Below are 19,752 nucleotides of genomic sequence, written 5' to 3'. Positions count from 1 at the left end.
TTTACAACTTTGCTTTTGACATCTTGTGTTGATGTCTTCTCTTCGAGTTTGTGGTCTTATATATGACGTAAATGTGTTATCATTGTTAGTGTAACATTCTATTTAATTTGGTGGGATTATGGATTGGTTATTGACAGAAACTCACACAGACGCTAAAAGGGGAATAGCTTATGTATACTGTAAAGATATGGCACAACACATTGTAGCAACGCCTCTACCAACATGAAATCTTTGTATAAATATGACCAAAATAAGTCATGTGATATGCATTAAACACTTTGTATAGTGGCGTTAGATTGGACTGAAAACGTATGAAGTTCCACATGTGAGAAAACTGCAATGCACTTAAAAGTAAGAAAGGCGTCCTTTATTTCAATGCAATTGGAAACACAATATCTGAAATGACCATCCATTATTTCAACCATTTCAACTAATACACAATTAGCATTTATTATTCCCATGTAGTTTTTAGGCCTAAAATTAAAGTCACAATACGTTTCCTCTAATTGTTGGGTGGGTAGGGTAAGAGGGGGCCTCGGTGGTCCTCTTCCAAAATCCATACCGTACTGTGAAGTGCCGTTCAATATTGAAGCGTCAAGCAAAGTTATTATTGGACACAATTTGCACCACGAGCCTATTTTATCTATGACCATAATTTGTTGAAGAGACAAGATACGGGGTAAAACGAAACTGAAAGAGAATTGCGTTCGTTTACTTTTCTTATCTGATAAGTTAAAAGTTAACACATGGATACTTAATTCAATTCATGTAGGTCGAACTTTGACTTGATTGAACTTTTTATACTGATATAGTGTATTGTATCAGTTAGAAATGACAACGGACATAACACTCAAAGGTTAATACGAAGTAGTCAATAAATCAAATTAAAAATGAAATGAAATTGAGCAGTTAAATATAGGCCTATTGAATTAGTTATATGAAAGCTAATTGATATTATATTTTCTTGGCTTCCTGAAAACAGGTATGAATAACAAAGAGACAAAACGAAATTTTAATTGCGAAATGGAAATTGACGAAACAGAATAACCATCAGAACAAAGCACTTGATTTGATGTTTTGTACAAAAACCATTGACTGTATCGACTGAATGTACAGGATGCTGACACGTAAATGCAAAGCATTACTTCGAAGTAATAAATCCAAATAAGAAACAATATCACACAAGTGAATGTACTTCACCATTCTACTAAGAACAGAGAGTTTTGTTGTAATTAATAAATTATGAGTAAATGAAATCGGGAAGTTTCGTTTCGAATCAAAATTTTAGGAAGACAATGCAACCGTTTGGATAATTTTTCAATTATAATGGCTCTATTTCATGTTAGGCCTCGCGATACATTTTCGTAAATAAACCAACAGGCTAGTACTTGCAAGTAGAACTTTCTCTTGCACACCGTTCTACTAATTCCCAACGATATTATAATAAAAACAGTTATGTCGAATATTAATCATACGTTGTGACTTTTGGAGTTTAAGACAATGATCTCTGGTACAACTACTATTGGCAAACATGAAAAAGTCGGTGAAGGATACATTTTCAAAACCATACACAATCTTGAAAATCTGAATGAAGCTACCACGTAACCTCCTAAGATTCAACAGTTGTAACCGCCTATTATAAGAACACTCTTTAAGGAATTAATCATCCTAGTAGCCCTCATTTGGAACTTTACGAATACTTCCTTATCCTTAGCAAAATATGGGTTCCAAGCCTGCACAGCATACTCCAGACGAGACCTAACCAACTGCTTATAAAGCCTAACTACTTTTTCCTCTTTAAGAAAACTGAAGTTCCTCTTGATCATACCTAAAACCATATTACCTCTTTTAGCAGCTTTGAGACAATGTTTAAAAGGTTGCAGAGATGAGTCAATGTAGATACCTAGGTATCTTTCAGCAAAGACCTATTGTAACGGTATATGCAAATTACAAGTAAATTTCAGCAAAGGCGCGGCGTAACTTTGCCAAATGGATTTTTCCGTTTGCTTTGTTTTGGGCGTCAGTTTATGTTTTCACTATCAGATCAAAATAAAGGCTTTTAAATATTTGATGAATGCGCCCTTTTCTGATCCGTACTTTGCATTCGCTGTCTATTGTTAACAGCTTCCGTTGTATTTAATTTCGTTTTGCTGAAGTGTTTATCGAAGTTCCAAATAGATTACTGATAACACGATAGATAATTACCTAATCTGGGTTTTCCCATGCGTTTAGTTTTGTTTTAATGTATGAAATTGCTGCTGATATGGCGGTTATAATGAAGTCTAGTAGATATTTGGAGTTGTATCAAACTCATATCATCCAAAATGTTGAACAGCTATTCATTTGGTGCATAAACTGCCCTATAGTATTACAAGTGTTCTTACGAAGTGCACATGGTACATAAAACGGCGACATGTACCATACTTCAAGATTATAGCTACTAAATGTCCTAGGTATGTTTAATGACTACAAAAAACAAACAAAAAAACATGTCAGTAACTCCACAACGGAGGTAAAGTTTACCTTCTCAAAATCATAGTGCACGATACAGTTAATTGCAGTCGGTTAAAAAAAAAATCCAATACGAAACGATTAACATCTCTTTTGACACATTGTACGATCATGGTCACATATAATGAACGTGTTGGTGCAGGTTTTAATTTCATATTAACATTTAAATAATGATTCACTGATTAAATGTGAGGAGGGGATGCAACCACTCGAACCCTACTCTGGAAATGTTGATGTTGCCAATGCCTTACTTTGCTCGTTTTTAATATAATGATACAGAGTATCGCCACCACACTCACGTTTATGACCTAATTTTGGCGTTTTTTTTTTAAACTCTGAAGCAAAACTGAATACACTATGTGTATTATGCTACTTGGATCAAAGCAAGTTTGTACGCTCTTGTTATGTAGGCAAATTTCTGTCATGAAGTTCAACAGTGACACTTGTTGCTTACGTTTAAGATAATATTTATCATACGTTGTGTGCATTAGTGTTTGTTGTAACCGTATGAAAACTTAGCATAATGTTATTATGACTCTATTACTAAATGAGGATGCCGTCGCCTTATTCTGATCTGGACTGTTTGTGCTTGTGTGTCGACTAAAAGGCACTTCAATTGACACTTGCAGGTGAAATTGCAAACCCCTATCCCATAAATATAACACTTACACTCAAAAAAAAAAAAACGTTTTACACAGGTTAAGTAAAATTTTACTTAATTTTCATGTTATGTAGGAACACTAACACATTTAAGTAAAAATTGGTTTTTAAACTTTTACATGTTTATTATTTAACGCAAATACAATACTGTTATGTAAAATGTTGCCAGAGAAGTTTACATAGCACCCGTTTAGTAACTATTTTATACTGGTTTTAGGTTAATTATTACCTAGTAATTAGGTAAACAATATATGGATGCATGTTTGAATCGCTCACAGCAGAAAGGTACATTTAAGAGAGAGCAAAAAGCAATGACCACCCAAACAATTCAGAATGTGCGATTTTCAGCACTTAAACACCCTACTACCTTCCTATTCCAGAGGTCTATATATTATATCCCATTAAATGTAAAAATGAACAATTTAGGCTATAAAAGTATTGTCTTGTGGAATTAAGTCAACTTAAAAGTGCCAACATTTTCAATTGTTACAGTGCAGTTACTTGGTCTTTATTGTTTGCGCATGCCTTTTGGTATTCCAGATTAAACACAAAGAAACAACTCTTCCCAAAGTCAATTTCAAATAAGCAACAACTTTAGAAAAATTCTGATCCATGGGATGAGAAAACACGGAGTGCTGTGTATGATGACTGCTATACTACAGTGACTATGTATTTGTTGTTGGCAAATGCCTTTTGGTATTCCAGATTAAACACAAGAAACAACTCTTCCCAAAGTCAATTTCAAATAAGCAACAACTTTAGATATATGCTGATCAGTGGGATGAGAAAACGTGGAGTGCTGTCTATGATGACTGTTACACTGCTATTACTTTGTCTTTGTTGTTGGCTCGTGCCTTTGGTATTCCAAATTAAACACAAAGAAACAACTCTTCCCAAAGACAATTCCAAATAAGCAACAACTTTACATACATTCTGATCCGTGAGATGAGGAAACATGGAGTGCTGTCTATGACAACTGCTAAACTGCAGTTACTTTGTATTTTTTGTTGGCACGGTAAGCATAAAAATTTCGAATCTGGTTGCACTTCACACCACCAGGCAACTGGTAGACAACCTTTTGGAAAAATTCACAGGCACCGAGACTCGCAATTTGGTATAATTCAGATTTAACACGTAGAATGATTTGAAGCAACATCAATGGCCTCATAAATATCCTCTGGGGTAGGGCATGTCTCTCGATGATCACAAATGACTGCTTGGGATGCATTTTGCTTCCTCCAAGAAGTAACACATATTGCTGAGGCATTTCTGAAATCTTTTGCAAATAGAATTTCAAGTTGATGCTTCCTAAGTAACAACAAAGAAAAGAAAAGAAAATTCCCATCATAATGAAGTTGTGTTAAAACCTTCTTTGAGCATAAGCAGTTATTTACATGTACCCCTCACAAAACATTGACATTCCTAAAGAAAATGCCCACAATTTAATCAGTTGTGATTCTAACTTCTTCAAGTACGTTTCAAGCTAGAAAGTCAGATGGCCTATAGTGATTCCTTGTCAAAACGGTAACTTGCATTAAACTTTCATCAGACAATGTAGGCAACTTTTACAACCAATGCATCATGTTAAAAATGCTTAAAACAATGCTCACTCCCATTGTATGCAATTGTGTAGATGGCTATGAACAAGGGCGTAGGAACCGGGGGGCTGGGGGGCACCAGCCCCCCAGTGAAAAATATGGTGGGGCGGAAGTATCATTCCGCCCCCCCCCCCGCTTCGCAAGTCAGAAAACCCCTTTTTAATTTCCAAATGAGAAAAAAAAATCTCATTTGGAGCACCAAATTGCATCTAAGGCCAGGTGAAATGCAAAATTATTTACAAAATGAAGTGGGTGTTAAAGTGTGCTATATTGCACCAAATTGCATCTGAGGCCACCTGGAAATGCAAAAAAAAATTCAGTCTTCAGCCCCCCCCACCCCACTGAAAAGTACCTTCCTACGCCACTGGCTATGAATTATAACGGATAGATCACTTCCATAATATAGTTATAGTAAATTGTAGTTGGGCCTAGGTTTAAAAGTATCACCAATCCACATCAGCTTCGTTCTACTTGCTACAACTTACAAGCTAAAATGGCAATTAGTGGTAATTATATATTGCATTACATGAACATATGTTTATCCCTTATTAAACATAGTACCAGCGTAACTATAGGCCCATGCCCGATGCTATTTAAAATGCATTGCTTGAAATAGCCTATAAGTATACCCTACTAGTACTAGGCCTAGTACTACTTAAAAAAGTGATTCGCAGGGTATACGAAGTTACGGTTAACGCACAAAAGGAATAGAATGCACTAGGTTACAATAATGGCCTAGACCAAAGTCCTCCGTCCGTCCGTAGGCAACTCCGTTTAATGTTTACTTGTATGTAGGCTACACAGATTCGTTGACAATTATGAGTTGACTATGACAAACAGAGGCTAGCCTATTATATTAACTTATTGTATGACTTTAACGTTAGGTCTACGTAACGCAAGCGATTCAAATGCATTCGTCTACCCAACTTAGTCGTGGGTCTCTAAGCATTTCTCGTTCTTGTCACGTTCACTTACATAATATCAAAACATACCTTCGAATTTTTCAATAAATTCTTCCAGGCCCAGTTTCCTTTAATGTAATTTTCCATGCCATTGTAGCTCGTTATCGCACACTGAGTACGTAACGTTATGTGGCTTGCACGTATATATGGCCGTGGTTACTATAGTACATTTAGTAACGATAAATGTCGACAAACTGGTACAAGTATTGTTAGGTACGGTAAATGGGTTTTCACGGTACGGTGGTACCGTTTAAACACTAAACTTGCACTAATAATCCAGCTGACGGGAGGTTTGACCAATCGGAATGCTCGAACTGAAAGTACACTTTCTGCAGGTGTTAAAAAATCCACGCTACATACATTATGTAACCCTACTCAGGGTCAGAGTAACCCTTCAGGTGTAGGGTGAACGGTTACACCTGGAAAGTGTTCAAATTCAACACTCCATTTTTATGCGTGTATGCTTTTTAAGGCATCGTGACTAGCAGTGCTCGAAGCTCCTTAAGGGGAGAAGTACTGGCAGTATAAAGAAATTTTAAATTAATAGACTATCTATACAAGCAAATTATTTGGATTAAAGTGTAACTCTTTCAAAACTATTTACATTCAAATCTCCTTCCAAACTTGTTGCTGGATTATTCCTCGATGTTGGATTTGCCTAACATCTGTTTGTTGTGTAATTTATTTCCATATATTTATATCTTATAATAATATATCACAACAATATGACAAAAAAACAGACAAATATAAGTAAGATAGATAACGTTTCAGCCAACTGACAATCGTTTTTTTTTATGCTTTTGTTTCATTTTGCATATACTCAAATTATATTGAAAAGGTTGCAGACAAATTCATACAAACACATTATGTCATTGGATTATCTAAACCATGCCAATACGTGTAGATAGTGTAGATACCTTGTGGTATACCTTTCACACGATAACAAGACGCGAGGTACACCGCGTAGCATAGATATACATATCAATGACACCAATCAGTAAAACGCAACGAATGTTACCTGTATACTGTTATTTCTATTTTCAGAAAATGTCGCTATTCTACTAGTAAATTTATTGATTCCATGAAAGATGACAAAAGACGACAAACTGAAAATCTGATAGTGAATTTTATTGAATACTGCTGAAGGAAGACAATAGTCCCGAGGTCAATGCGATGGGAAAATAAATAATCAAAAACAAAATCTCCTACTACTAAAATAATTTCCTACTTTTAATTGCATTATTTTGCCGTTGAGTATTATCACCTAAGTATAAAATAACTTCAAAGCAAGACCTCTAAGCGAAAAGTTATGGATGCAAACAACAAACCAATCAAACGAACGTGAATGTATTGAGTTTTGTGTGTTAGGCTACCAGTGCACAGAAAATGCCCAAACATTATACTAGGAGTATTTTCTTCAAGCCATTCGCATAATAATTGTGTTGCTTTCCAATCAAATAAGCTCACCTCTATCGGTCTATACTAACTTCTTCCATTGTAACGTCGTATAATTGTACAATCAGCAGAAATTCCGCTGTTTTGTTAAAAACACGGTTATGACGTCACGAGGCCATGTACCTGATCATATATGCATGCAGTTATAAACACTTCTCCCCCAAAAACGTTAGAAATGTTGTATTGTTTTAAATGACTGTAGATAGTGTGTTCATTATAAAATCGTCAGACAAATAATAGAAATATGAGATCATCTGTAAAAAAAATGCACACACGGATCAGTTTAATTAAATATAATATTTAAGAAATATAAATATATTTTGTAGTACTCGAAATGTGCGAGGTCGCTTTTTAGATAAAATGCGGCACAGAGGTGTTAATAAAAAAGGATAATTGACATTATCTATGTCAGTTGTTACAATTCCTGTCACAGTGAAAGTAAATATGAACTTTGATATTACCCACAATGTATGAGGAAAGTGAAATACTCACAACGGAACGGCTCTAATTTACATTAACATGTCGGACACTTTTACAAGGAACAATTTTGAGTTTAGGTATTTGTTAATGTTTATATTGATTTATTTTATTGTAGATTGAGTAGAATTATCTTTACCGTAAGTAGCCTGTTTTTTTTTTTTTACTAGACCACAGTTCCAAAAAATGATTTGCCGTGAATGATGTCAGTGCCGGACATTATTATTATCGTTTAGATATATAACTCCACTAACACTTGCTTCCTAATTTTAGTACAGTACCTTTCTAACAATACGATTTTTGGTAACCGTGTGTAGTAATCTGACAATATACACAGAATAATCACTCTATTTATGCAAGCCAAGCCGTAAATAAGAAATGAATGTGTAGTAAGTGGTATGACAGATATATAGTAAATAAATATAGAACAACACGCCAAAACATCCACTTCACGACTGGCTTCGTCCTTTTGGGACTCATCAGGCGAAGGTAGGAATCGAACCCCCGGATCTTGTGTCACAAACCGAAGTCCGTACCACTCGATCAAAGTGATTCTACTGGTGTGTGAATTCGTATAAATTGGCTTAGTATAACTGTCATTATCCCAAGGGTTATGATTGTACAAAGTGCACCCATGGTACAATGATAACACTTGGCCCAGGGACTAGTTGTTTCTTACCAAGAAGCGAAGTACTGCATGTCATTCATACTAAAAAGACAAGATACAAGATAAAACGAAACTGAAAGAGAAATACATTCGTTTACTTTTCTTATCTGATAAGTTAATATTTAACACGGGTACATAATTTAATTCACATAAGACGAACTTTGACTTTATGGAACGTTTTATACTGATATAGTGCATTGTATTAGTTAGAAATGACAACGGATCGTCACACTCAAAGGTTAAGACTAAAGTAGTCAACAAACAACTCATAAAATGGAACTAAATTGAGCAGTATAATATGGGCCTATTGAATTACTTATTTGAAAGCCAATTGATAATAAATATTCTTAGCTTCCGAGAAACAATTATGAATAACAAAGAGACAAATGGTAAGGTTACCTCCTAAATGGAAATTAAAGAAACCGAATGCAAAACTGTTACCATTAGAACAAAGCACTTGATGTGATGTATTGTACAAGAACCATTGACTATGGCAACTTAGTGTACAGGGTACTGACACATAATTTGAAAGCTCTACTTTGAAGTAACAGTTTCAAAATGAGAAACAATTATACAAAAGTGAATGTACTTCAATTCAACTAATCAATACTTTATCAGTAAATTAAATCGGGAAGTTTCTTTTCGAATCAGAATTGTAGGAAGACAATGCAACCGTTGGATAAATGATCAATTATAATGGCTCCAATTCATTTGATATGGTTAGAACTTACGATTCACTTTTTTTAAGATGACTGTGTCAAGACCTAACATGATAAATGTGCATGTGAATTATGCATCCCATATGGGAAGATATCAAATGAATGATGAAGAAATAAATAAACTAGTTTTAGTAAGCTTTTGAAGTGATATTTGTTCATTAAGTTAATAACGTTTGGAAAATATACCATGCAAAACCAAGATAAGATAAAGACGACATTATAACAGTTGGTAACATGATTAGATGCGTTGAAGAAGAAAACTGTATAACATACAAGAAATGATGTTAATTTAGCCCCTTGGAGTACATATTATCATCAAACATTGAAAGACATAAGTGGAAAGTATGACAGACTCTGCATACTTGTGTGAGTATAGGAAGAGTAACAGTAACGAGGATCACTTAGTCAAGCTATGTATCATGCAATATGTCTGTGATTTATCGATTGACGTTGTCGTACACTGCTGTCCCAACAACAGAGATAACGTACTCTTGATATCAGTTTTTCAAATAAAAAAGCAAACATGAACTTTGTAACTACCCATTATTTATGTAAATAGTGGATTGCTCACAACGGTACGGCGCCATTGTATGTTAATATGACTCAGATCAACCCTAACCCATCATAGCTTAAGACAAACAAGAGACATAAAAAAATTGGAATATTTGGGTCTTTTAAACTTAGTTAAGTGGTAATACACATTCAATCCTTGATCAGCTGATATAGGTTATAATCTATATTTATTGATTAAACAGTTAACATATCATACAATAAGGTATATGTATGAATCGATTTGATCACTAACCAATTATGATCTGGGGATATTTCTAAGGAGGTTCGGTACAATATTTTTTTATTCTGGTTTATTATCTTTCCTTGGATGCAACCACAACTACGATATATATATAAATTGATGGCGAGAACTATGAGCTGCATGACTATGTTGTTATAGTACAAAAATTTTATTCCCGAGGACTTTGGCTCGAAATATAATTAGCGAAGACATATTACGTTCTTTTCAAATTAGCTACTGTTAGCTTTAAAAGAGTTTCACGGAAATAACAATGTTAAATTATATTTAGCTTGCGGTCTAGACACGAAGTGTACTTTAACACTGGCGACTAGTGACACGCACGAAGGGTTTACTGTTTACATTGTACACTGCTTGTATATATCATCATGTTTTTTTATTTTTTATAATGAAAATCAAAGTAGTGTAAAAGCAATGCTTAAAAAGTTCAAGTGATGCTATTCATGTCAGCTTATTATGTTAAGTTATAAGTTAAGCCCAATCTTACTTTTGTCAAGCAAACTTAAATGGACAAAGATATTTTGTAAACTGTTCCGAGACTTCCAATGAAAGATAACACTGTTATATATGACATTGCATCCCTCTCCTTGGATACATTGAAGTTCAAAATGCTTACGAAAAAATCATACCAATCAAATTTGGTAATTTAGTGTTATATCTTAATACCCGTTCTTATACTCATGTTTTTAACATTTGTCGAGAAGAGAGTTGCATGTTTCGACTTATAGGATGGCGATTGCATCTTTCCACATTGCAATCATTTATTTCGGTCATTAAAAGCCTAATTAGGTTTTGACTGACGTCATTTGCTTCAGAATTTAAATATCAATACGTAAGGATTTGTTTACGAACACTCCTTGACTCTGCCTTCCTCTGTATGAATATCGAGTCAAAATCGATAGTATTTTCAGTACTCTTACCGATTACACCTTAGGATGTGGGTAGGTGTGGCATGTAGAAATGTGACCATACAACGTTTTTTTTTTGCTGCGAAACTGGTGTCTTTGTGACATACTGATCTATTTAAGTAAATTAGTTATAAATAATGTTGATATTAATTTGGTGTGTAACACACGGAAATGAACCACCCACTACCCTTTTGTCACTTCTACTGACAATTAAGCAATTTTATAAAAGAATAAACCCTTGAATGACAAATATGCACGTTGATACCACTCGTACCGTAATTTAATTAGACAATTAAGTCATCATTAATGAATATCGCCATTTCATATTAACGCGGTTGAAAATGTCTCAGGACCTGGAATGACATGCGTTTGACATTGTTAAGAAATGTATGTAATACTACGGTTTCTGTTTTAACAAGACAATATTTTGTTAAAGGAATTGTCAAAAATTGTCTTCCAATGCTCGGCATTGTCATTGTCATCACAAAGCTTGCTGTTTAATTACCAATTTTCTTTGTATATCATTTTTTTCATGAGGGAAAGAAATACTGTATTCGATATTTTTTGGTATTATTTTTAGTAGTAGTCATGTCCAACACGGAAGGCTCTTTTCTTCCCATGTAACACCTCTTCATACATATAATTAGGCTACATTTCAAGCTCTATTAACTATCCATTTTTTTTGGATCATTCTTAAATGTCTAAGGATCCTTATGCAAACAATTATCCTAATCAATCTAATCCCCATAGAAATCATAAAAATAAGTAAAACTCCCATCAAAATCAATTGACAATTTCACCAGCATTTCCTTAATTATGTAGTTTTATTAATGCAAACATTAGCTAATATTGCACATTTATGTTGTAAAGGGAAGAACTGCCTAATCTTCTTTATGTTATTCCTATGATTTTTTGAAGTAGGTTATTGTCTTCTTTGAAGAGAGGAACATGACATTACTCTAATGAAATATGTAGGCTTGAAATTGGGGGTCGCCTTTTTTAGCGGTAAAATAAGAAATGTTGATGAGCGTAACATTTCCCGTCATAGGTTGCACTTGTTTCATGAGTTTCTTAGGTTTATTAGAACTTCAGATGTGTATATCTTGGAAACGGAGGGATTTCTTCGAAAACTTTAAACGAGATTTAAATTAGATTCTGACAAATAACAAATATACTGAATATCGCTTTCATTTGATAGGTGCTTGTATTACTTTTAATGTATACACTTCTAATTTTCATATCACGATCGTGACATCGATGACAATCGTAAAAACTATGCATGCACACATTTGTGTCTACATGCATTTGTATGATCGTATATGCATTTATGTATATATATATTAGACGATGTGATAGTAAACACGATACTAGAAAAAGGGGAAGTCACCTCCTTTCTATGAGGATTTCAAATCATCAGTGTCAAAGATTTCTGGTTTATATTAAAATTAAATGATCGTTTAATGTAATTGAAAAAAAAATATTTATGGAAAACTTAGCACGTGAAATGAATGTTTTGTATCAAATTATTATACAATGACCTTTTCATAGAGAGGAACACAGCTTCTCTGGAATTTATTTCAAAGCCTTAGTTGGGGTCAAGGTGGTAAGCCTCTGAAAGCTGTCACGTTTCAAATATATCTTGTTATCCCGTATCGAGTTGAAAGATCAAAATGACAAATGGGAGATATGAATATAAGTTCCTGGAATACATTGTTAAGCCATTTTAAGGGGAGGGGGTCCATAGGGGTACCCCGCCCCATAGACTGTAGCACTTTGATGATATTTCTTGTTATCTCGTAGCGCCTTAAAGCACAAAATACATGTCCTCACAATAAGCAAAGTACCGCTTTACTAAAAGGGCAATGAACAATGAAAAGCACACTTGAACAAGAATTGTATTCGTTTATATTTTTATCTCATAACTCAATATTGCGTAATGTATTGACTTCACATACAATTTATTTGGATGATCATCGAACAACATACAATGGACCAGTGTATTTGATCAGTTTGCTGAAATCATTGACAAAGGCAAACTCCAAGGTTAATATTAAAGCAATCATTCTATCGGGCGTATCTAGCAATTCTAACAGTAAAACGAAAGTGCATATAATATACCCCTGTGAAGTTTATTATCTGATAGTTAAACTTGATAACAAAGAGCTTAGAAGCTAATGATAAGTTATTAATAATAACTAGACAAAGATCTATTGTCATTGCGAAACAGAAATTAACAGATTCAGACACAAAAACTACTATGATTTTAATCAGCCTTGTATATATTATATTTTACATTATGCTTAAAATGACAAACAAAGATATTAAAGCATGATTTTAAAGAAAACACTTACATTCGAATAACAAACAATGGAACGAAACAGCATTATGTGCTTTCCTTTAATGCTAAAAATATCTGAAAATCATTAAGTAAGTCGTTAAAGAAGTCATTATGATAAGTTCAACGCGATTTAAAATGTATTGGTTGCTCATCGTTAACAAGGAAACAATCTGTAAGCCGCTTGGAAGTAATTTAGAAATGAAAATACATTTATTTTCAAGGTGTTCAAATAAATGACTTCGACAATATAAGAAAATACATTTTTTTTTCAATCAACATATGTCGGTTTTTTCATAAACGTTTTAAAATATCTACGCGATTAATTTCCAGTTAAATAACTACACCTATCTTAAACTTTATCCATGCTGTTATCTGGGTTGTATCGAGTGAAACAGAGTCCTTGTTAGTACCCGTAGCTAATATGTTGTACCCGAACTTGCGTAGTATTTAAACTTTCAGAGTTATTCTTTAAGATGTATGAACTGTTTAAGTAATGTTATAATTCTTTGTCGGAAATCCCCGTTATCGGGCTAAAGTTGTTTACTTTGACGTAAGTAATCGTGCAATATTGCCGCAAATACCGATAAGTAACACTCACAGGGCCCCACCTCCTACCTTTGACGGTTCAACAACATGGAAGGATTATTTGGTACAGTTCAAACTAATAGCTGAACTCAATAGATGGGACGAACGCTGTAGATCTCTGCAGCTTGCTGCAAGTCTACGTGGTCCGGCGCAAGCAGTTCTGGCCGATTTGGAACCAGTTAAGAGACGGAGGTTTCATTTACTCGTTTATGCCTTGGAGCAGCGATTTGGGAAAAGGAATCAAACAGAAGTATTCAAGAAAATACTACGAAACAGAACCAGGAATCCCATAGATACCCTGCCTGAACTACCAAACGACATCAAACGTTTGCTTAGCCGTGCCTATCCAGATGCCTCATTAGAGATGAATGAGACGCTGGCTAAGGATGTATTTGTAGACGCTCTTGGAGACAGTGACATCAAATGGAAAGTATACCAAGCACGCTCAAGATGCTTAGAAGATGCCGTGACTATAGCAGTAGACCTTGAAGATGTTGGTCTAGCTGAATCAAAGAAATCTTCGTCCCAAAAACTAGCGGTACGTACTGTTGGTGAACATGTGGAGCCGAAGACGAAACCGGAAGTGGGTGATGAACTTGCGAAAGCAATTATGACTACACTGGAGAAGGGTTTCCAGACTTTGACTCAACAATTGTCCCAATTGCAAACAAGAAGACCGAGTAGGCCTAATGAATACAGAAGTTAGACGAACGACGGGAAATGCTGGGAATGCAGTGAGACGGATCATTTTAGTAGAGACTGTCCAGAGCGCAAGAAGGGACAGACTGTCCCAAGAGGGTATAAACGATATGGAAACGAGCAGTAGCCAGCCTCGAAGGGCAGAAACTAGCTAGCAGCAATGACACGCCCACAAAGATTACGTTGAAAAGTAGAGCATTGTCGGTAGGGCAAAACGGACTCATGTGACGGGGAGGCTTGAAGGTGTCCAAGTGAATTTCCTTGTAGACACTGGAACCAACATCACCTTGATAAGTCCTGAAGTCTACGTGATGCTACCAGAACAAGAAGACCAGCTTTGTCAGACGTTTCACTTTAGATGAACGTAGCAGATGGCAGACCCATCGTTCTTCACGGCAGAGGCTATTTTCAACTAGAAATCAGTGGTGTGAAGGTGGAACACGAAATCTTGTTGGCTAATATCGACACAGATGGCTTATTGGGATATAAGTTCCTGCAGATGTACAACTGTACCATAGACGCTGGAAAGGGTCAGCTAACTATTGGTTGCTAGCGGCAACAGGACAACAAGGAGAAGCCAAGGGAAGGCTGTTGTATGGTTGCACTTGGGGAAACCGTAGTGGTGGCACCAGAAAGCGAACGAGTGGTGACAGGGAGGCTTACAGAAAAGGAACGATATCGAGGACCAGCTGTGACGGACTACAGTGAGAAGTTCCTGGAACGTCATAGACTGGTGTTAGCCAGGGTTGTGGTTTATACTTCAGAGGAAGATGGGCCATTGCTGTTATAAACGTCATAGTCTATGGAGACACATTTGAGAAGGTGGTACTCAGGCTGACCGAAGTGTTGGGTAAGCTACGGAACGCCAGACTAAAACTTTCTCCTAAGAAGTGTAACCTGTTTCAGAACCAAGTAACCTACTACGGCCACATCATTTTACGAGATAACACAAGCTGTAACAGAGTGGCCAACTCTATCGTCCAAGACGCAGGTTTGAAGCTTTATTGGACTCTGCTCTTATTACCGAAGGTTCATCCAAGGATTTGCCGAAATATCTTCTCCTTTGCATACGTTGACAGAGAAAAATGTGAAGTTCAGATGGACAGAAAACTACGAATGAGCCTTTCAAAAACGTAAACGCGCCCTGCCGTCAGTACCTGTGTTAGCATACTCTATTGACGATGAAACGTTCATATCCGATACGGATGCTTGTGACGTAGAATCGGCTTTACTTTAGCAGGTCTCTTTCGAAGACAGAAAGACGCTACTGTGTTACTCGGAAAGAATTGCTGGATGTTATTGCCTCATTAAAGCACTTCCATCACTACCTTTACGGAAGAAAGTTCTTGTTGAGAACTGATCATGCAGCACTCAGATGGCTGACGAACTTTCGGAATCCTAAATGACAGGTAGCGAGATGGCTGGAGACGTTTATGACGTGTGATCGTGAAATACAACATAGACCCGGAAAACAACATGGAAATGCTGATGGCTTATCACGGAGACCTTGTGAAGATTGTACCTACTGCGAAAGGGTCGAAGCCAGAGAACAAGTTGGTTTTAATTAACAACTATATAATATTACAGCACCAGGACTATACACGTTAAAGGGAAAGGAAGAGGACAATGTTATCGAAAACCCAGAGCCAAAAATGAACTAGGTACACCGCCCGAGAAGAAGACGAACTCATGGATTCGGACCAGAACGAACGCAGAATGGAGGGACATACAAATTCGTGATAGAGTTGTTGGACTTATCGTTCTTTGTGAGCAGATTCAGAACTCGAGGCCGACGTGGGAACAAGTTGCATCTGAGAGTCCCACTTTGAGAAACTACTGGACACAATGGGATCGGCTCCAATTGCGAGACGGCGTCCTTCACCGATGCTTCGAGTCTGGAACAGGAGCAACTCAGTTATAGTAACTTGTAGTACCACAGGAACTGCAAGAAGAAATACTGGAAAATGCTCACAACCATCGTCTGCCTGGTCACCTCATGGGAAGGAAGACACTAGGTAGAATACGTGACCATTTTAACTGGAGCGGGTGCCGTCGAGCTGTGGAGAGGTGGTGCAAGAATTGTGATATATGTGCGTCACGAATGGGCCCTATGAAGAGACCGAAGGGGAAAATGAAGCAGTATATCTCCGGTGAGCCTCTTCAAAGATGCGCTATGGACCTAATGGGCCTATTTTTAGTGTCAGACAGGGGAAATAAGTATATATGTGCTAGTGATAGCAGATTATTTCAGCAAATGGACGGAGGCTTATGCTATGCCGAATATGGAGGCAGAAATAGCAAGTTGGAAGAAAGGATGACCACTAACGTATTCCCACATGGACAACTCAAGGTCTTGGTTGAAAAGATTCCAGAGGAACGACGCGTGGAACTGAATCAGTGAATAATTTGGTAAATCTGTTTGTAATGAAAATATGTTAATATTTTCTGTGATATTGTTTAAACATAACGAGAATGGTAGCCGTGCTTTTCTAACGTAGTAGAATTTGTTTAAAGTAATAGTTAGATTCAAGTAAATAAATGCTAGGACGCATTAAGAACTAAGGTGGGAGGTGTGTAACTGAACTTGCGTAGTATTTAAACTTAGAGGCCTATTCTTTAAGCTGTATTAACTGTTGAAGTAATGTTATCATTCATTGTCGGGAAATCCCCGTTATCCTGCTAAGTTGTTTACTGACGTAAGTAATCGTGCACCTGGCCTGTCGGTCTCCGGAAGTCTGGTGACCGCAACTCTGAGGCGGTGTTCTTTGAAGTAGTACATTATCGCGCGCGTAAACTTTAGCCATTGTTAAGGCTAATATAAAAGGAACTGATGGTACGTGCAGCGTAGGACTCTTTGACAAAATCTCGAGAGACGTCTACGTACAGTACGTTATCATATCATTTACTATTATCCAAGTTGGTAGATTTCTAATACCACGGCACCGTGTATAACTGTTCGTAGATGTTGAAAGCGCTCAAAATATTATTGAATACATTTGTGAGTTGTATAAATTGTTAGCAAACTGCGCTATTACACTGAGGGAGATTACGCCCAGTTATTTAAGAGTAAAGTTATTGACCGATTGTTATCATTTTACGTTATTTAGTATCGCTCTGAATTGAGTGCAATGTGTGTACTTTACTTTAGTAGAAATCAGTATTCTGCTGTGATTGTATATATTTCAGTTAATCCGTAAGTAGGGACATTAGTGAAAAGCCTAGGTCAGCTATCAGAAGATACATTACTGCCATTTAGTCCATCGATTAGTTCTTAGTATATTTGCATCATATAAAGAAGCTGCGTTTTACGTTGCGTTATACGTTGCGTTCTGTGATACGTTGGGCGCCGTGTTGTACGTTGCGTTTTGCGTTGCGTGAGGCGCCGCGTTGGACGTTGCGTTTGGCATTGCGTTTAGCGCCGCATTATACGTTGCGCTCTGCGCTCCGTTGGGCGCCGCCTTGTACTTTGTGTTATACGCTGCGTGCGGCGCCTGGTTGGACGCTGCGTTGGGCGTTGCGTTTAGTGCCGTGTTCTATGCTGCGTTTAGATGCCGCGTTGAGGAATTGCGTTAACATTTACGTTATGCGTAATGAAAGGATAAGTACTAGTGTAAGAACATTTAATGAACCCAGTAAGGAGCTGTAAGACGGAGGTTTTAATAAACGGTACCACTGTGCCACGGGCACTTTAACATCTCCTCCAGTGTGATCTTTTTGTCGACACTTTCTTTCGCCAACCCCATCTTTTGAGACTGCGCCACAAGACAGGGAAGTGACGTTACAATATACAAAATTTACTGATAGATGTGGTTTGGAAAGCTTATTTGGTATTGTAAAGAGCTTGTACTAAAGTTGTAATGTGATAGAAACAAAGTTCTATATTGTAATGTATGGAGCACACATGGTCTGAAGTTGCAGTTGAAGTTAAATAATTCGACCTATAAAGAAGAAATACCATTATAGCATTAAGTAAATAGGTTTCAAGCCTTTTTTAATTTAATTTCATAATTTGACGTAACAGCTCAGATTTTGCCTCACTCATACACATAATGTTAATACCATGTAATTAACATACTCAAAGATACTTACGTTTCAATCAATTGGAGTTTTATGTATGAAGAGCATGAAGCTCTCTGTAAGTTTTAATGATGATGCAGTTAGCATGTTTTATATTTCCTGAATGGGATACTAAGTAAACTAAGATTAGGTTTCCATTTCGAAAATACAGATATCATACGTATAATGTATAAACGCTCGTAATAAAACACTTATTGCCGTTCTCAAACGATTGTTACATTATTGATATGAACGTACTAAATGTGATGAAGGAAATTTGATTCGATTTGGTTTATTTGCTTTTGATACTAATCAGTGAAGACAAATACAAGAGAAAATAACATCAAGTATACCTTCATTGCTAAAGGAAGAGCATTAATAATCCAGTCTTAACTTAAGTATTTTACACTGTCTATAATTGTACAGAAATGGAAATGACAAAGAAGATGTATCTATAAATATCCTGAATATCCGTAAATGTAACATATATCAGTTTCAATAACAAATCCTACGCTCATCTGCCTAGCCGAGCCATGTGATTCATTATGCAATTTAAGAAAGAGATGTTCTACAAAGAGAAACATAAATATTGTAAATTCCAGTCACCAATTCTGTGAGCATTAATACGGATTGATCAAATATCTGGTAAGACTCCGTTTAAACTATTAAATGCATTTATTGTGTCATGTAGTGAATTCCATAACTTAACTACATGAGTTATTGGTGACTGTTTAGTGAGGTGATAATGTGTTTGCATTGTTTAAAAATATAAAACTGCATGTGAGAGCTAGCAGATAATTTATTTTCACAGTAACTTGCTTTCTAGTTTTAAAAGAGATAATATATATATATATATATATATATATATATATATAAATATATATATATATATATATATATATATATATATATATATATATTTATATATATATATATATATATATATATATATATTACTTTGTATGAAAGCAATTCCTACATTTACTAAAGCATTTCAGTATTCGATCTTTGATGAAAACCTTAAGGCTGTTCAATAACTATTAGCTTTTAGATGGCGATCTGTCTCTTGGTTTTCGTATGAAAGACGGATCATTGCGATAAAACTACTGAACTAAACGGGGAGGGGTATCTGTACCCGTTAAAGTGGTCATATTCTGCAAAGGTTGAATGTAAAAATCCCTCCGACTAAAACATTTCCCACAATAGAGGAAATTAGGTGCCCCCACCCTCTCCCTCATGGCCACATTACAACTAATAATACTACTACGGTACTGTACCTTGCATAACGTGATATTTTAAAACTATG

At 36.0% G+C, this 19,752-nt stretch overlaps 2 protein-coding genes across 3 annotated transcripts in view; one reads left to right on the top strand and one right to left on the bottom strand.

The window, feature by feature from the left end:
* Positions 1-19,752, bottom strand: part of LOC139982377 (tyrosine-protein kinase CSK-like) — a 244,925-nt gene that overhangs the window by 23,430 nt on the left and 201,743 nt on the right. The window lies entirely within an intron of this gene.
* Positions 1-19,752, top strand: part of LOC139982485 (uncharacterized) — a 74,992-nt gene that overhangs the window by 5,941 nt on the left and 49,299 nt on the right. The window lies entirely within an intron of this gene.

Source organism: Apostichopus japonicus, chromosome 16, assembly GCF_037975245.1.
Source record: "Apostichopus japonicus isolate 1M-3 chromosome 16, ASM3797524v1, whole genome shotgun sequence".
Lineage (NCBI taxonomy): Eukaryota > Metazoa > Echinodermata > Holothuroidea > Aspidochirotida > Stichopodidae > Apostichopus > Apostichopus japonicus.
Note: the sequence above shows the minus strand (reverse complement) of the source record. Positions and strands in the feature narration are given on the sequence as shown.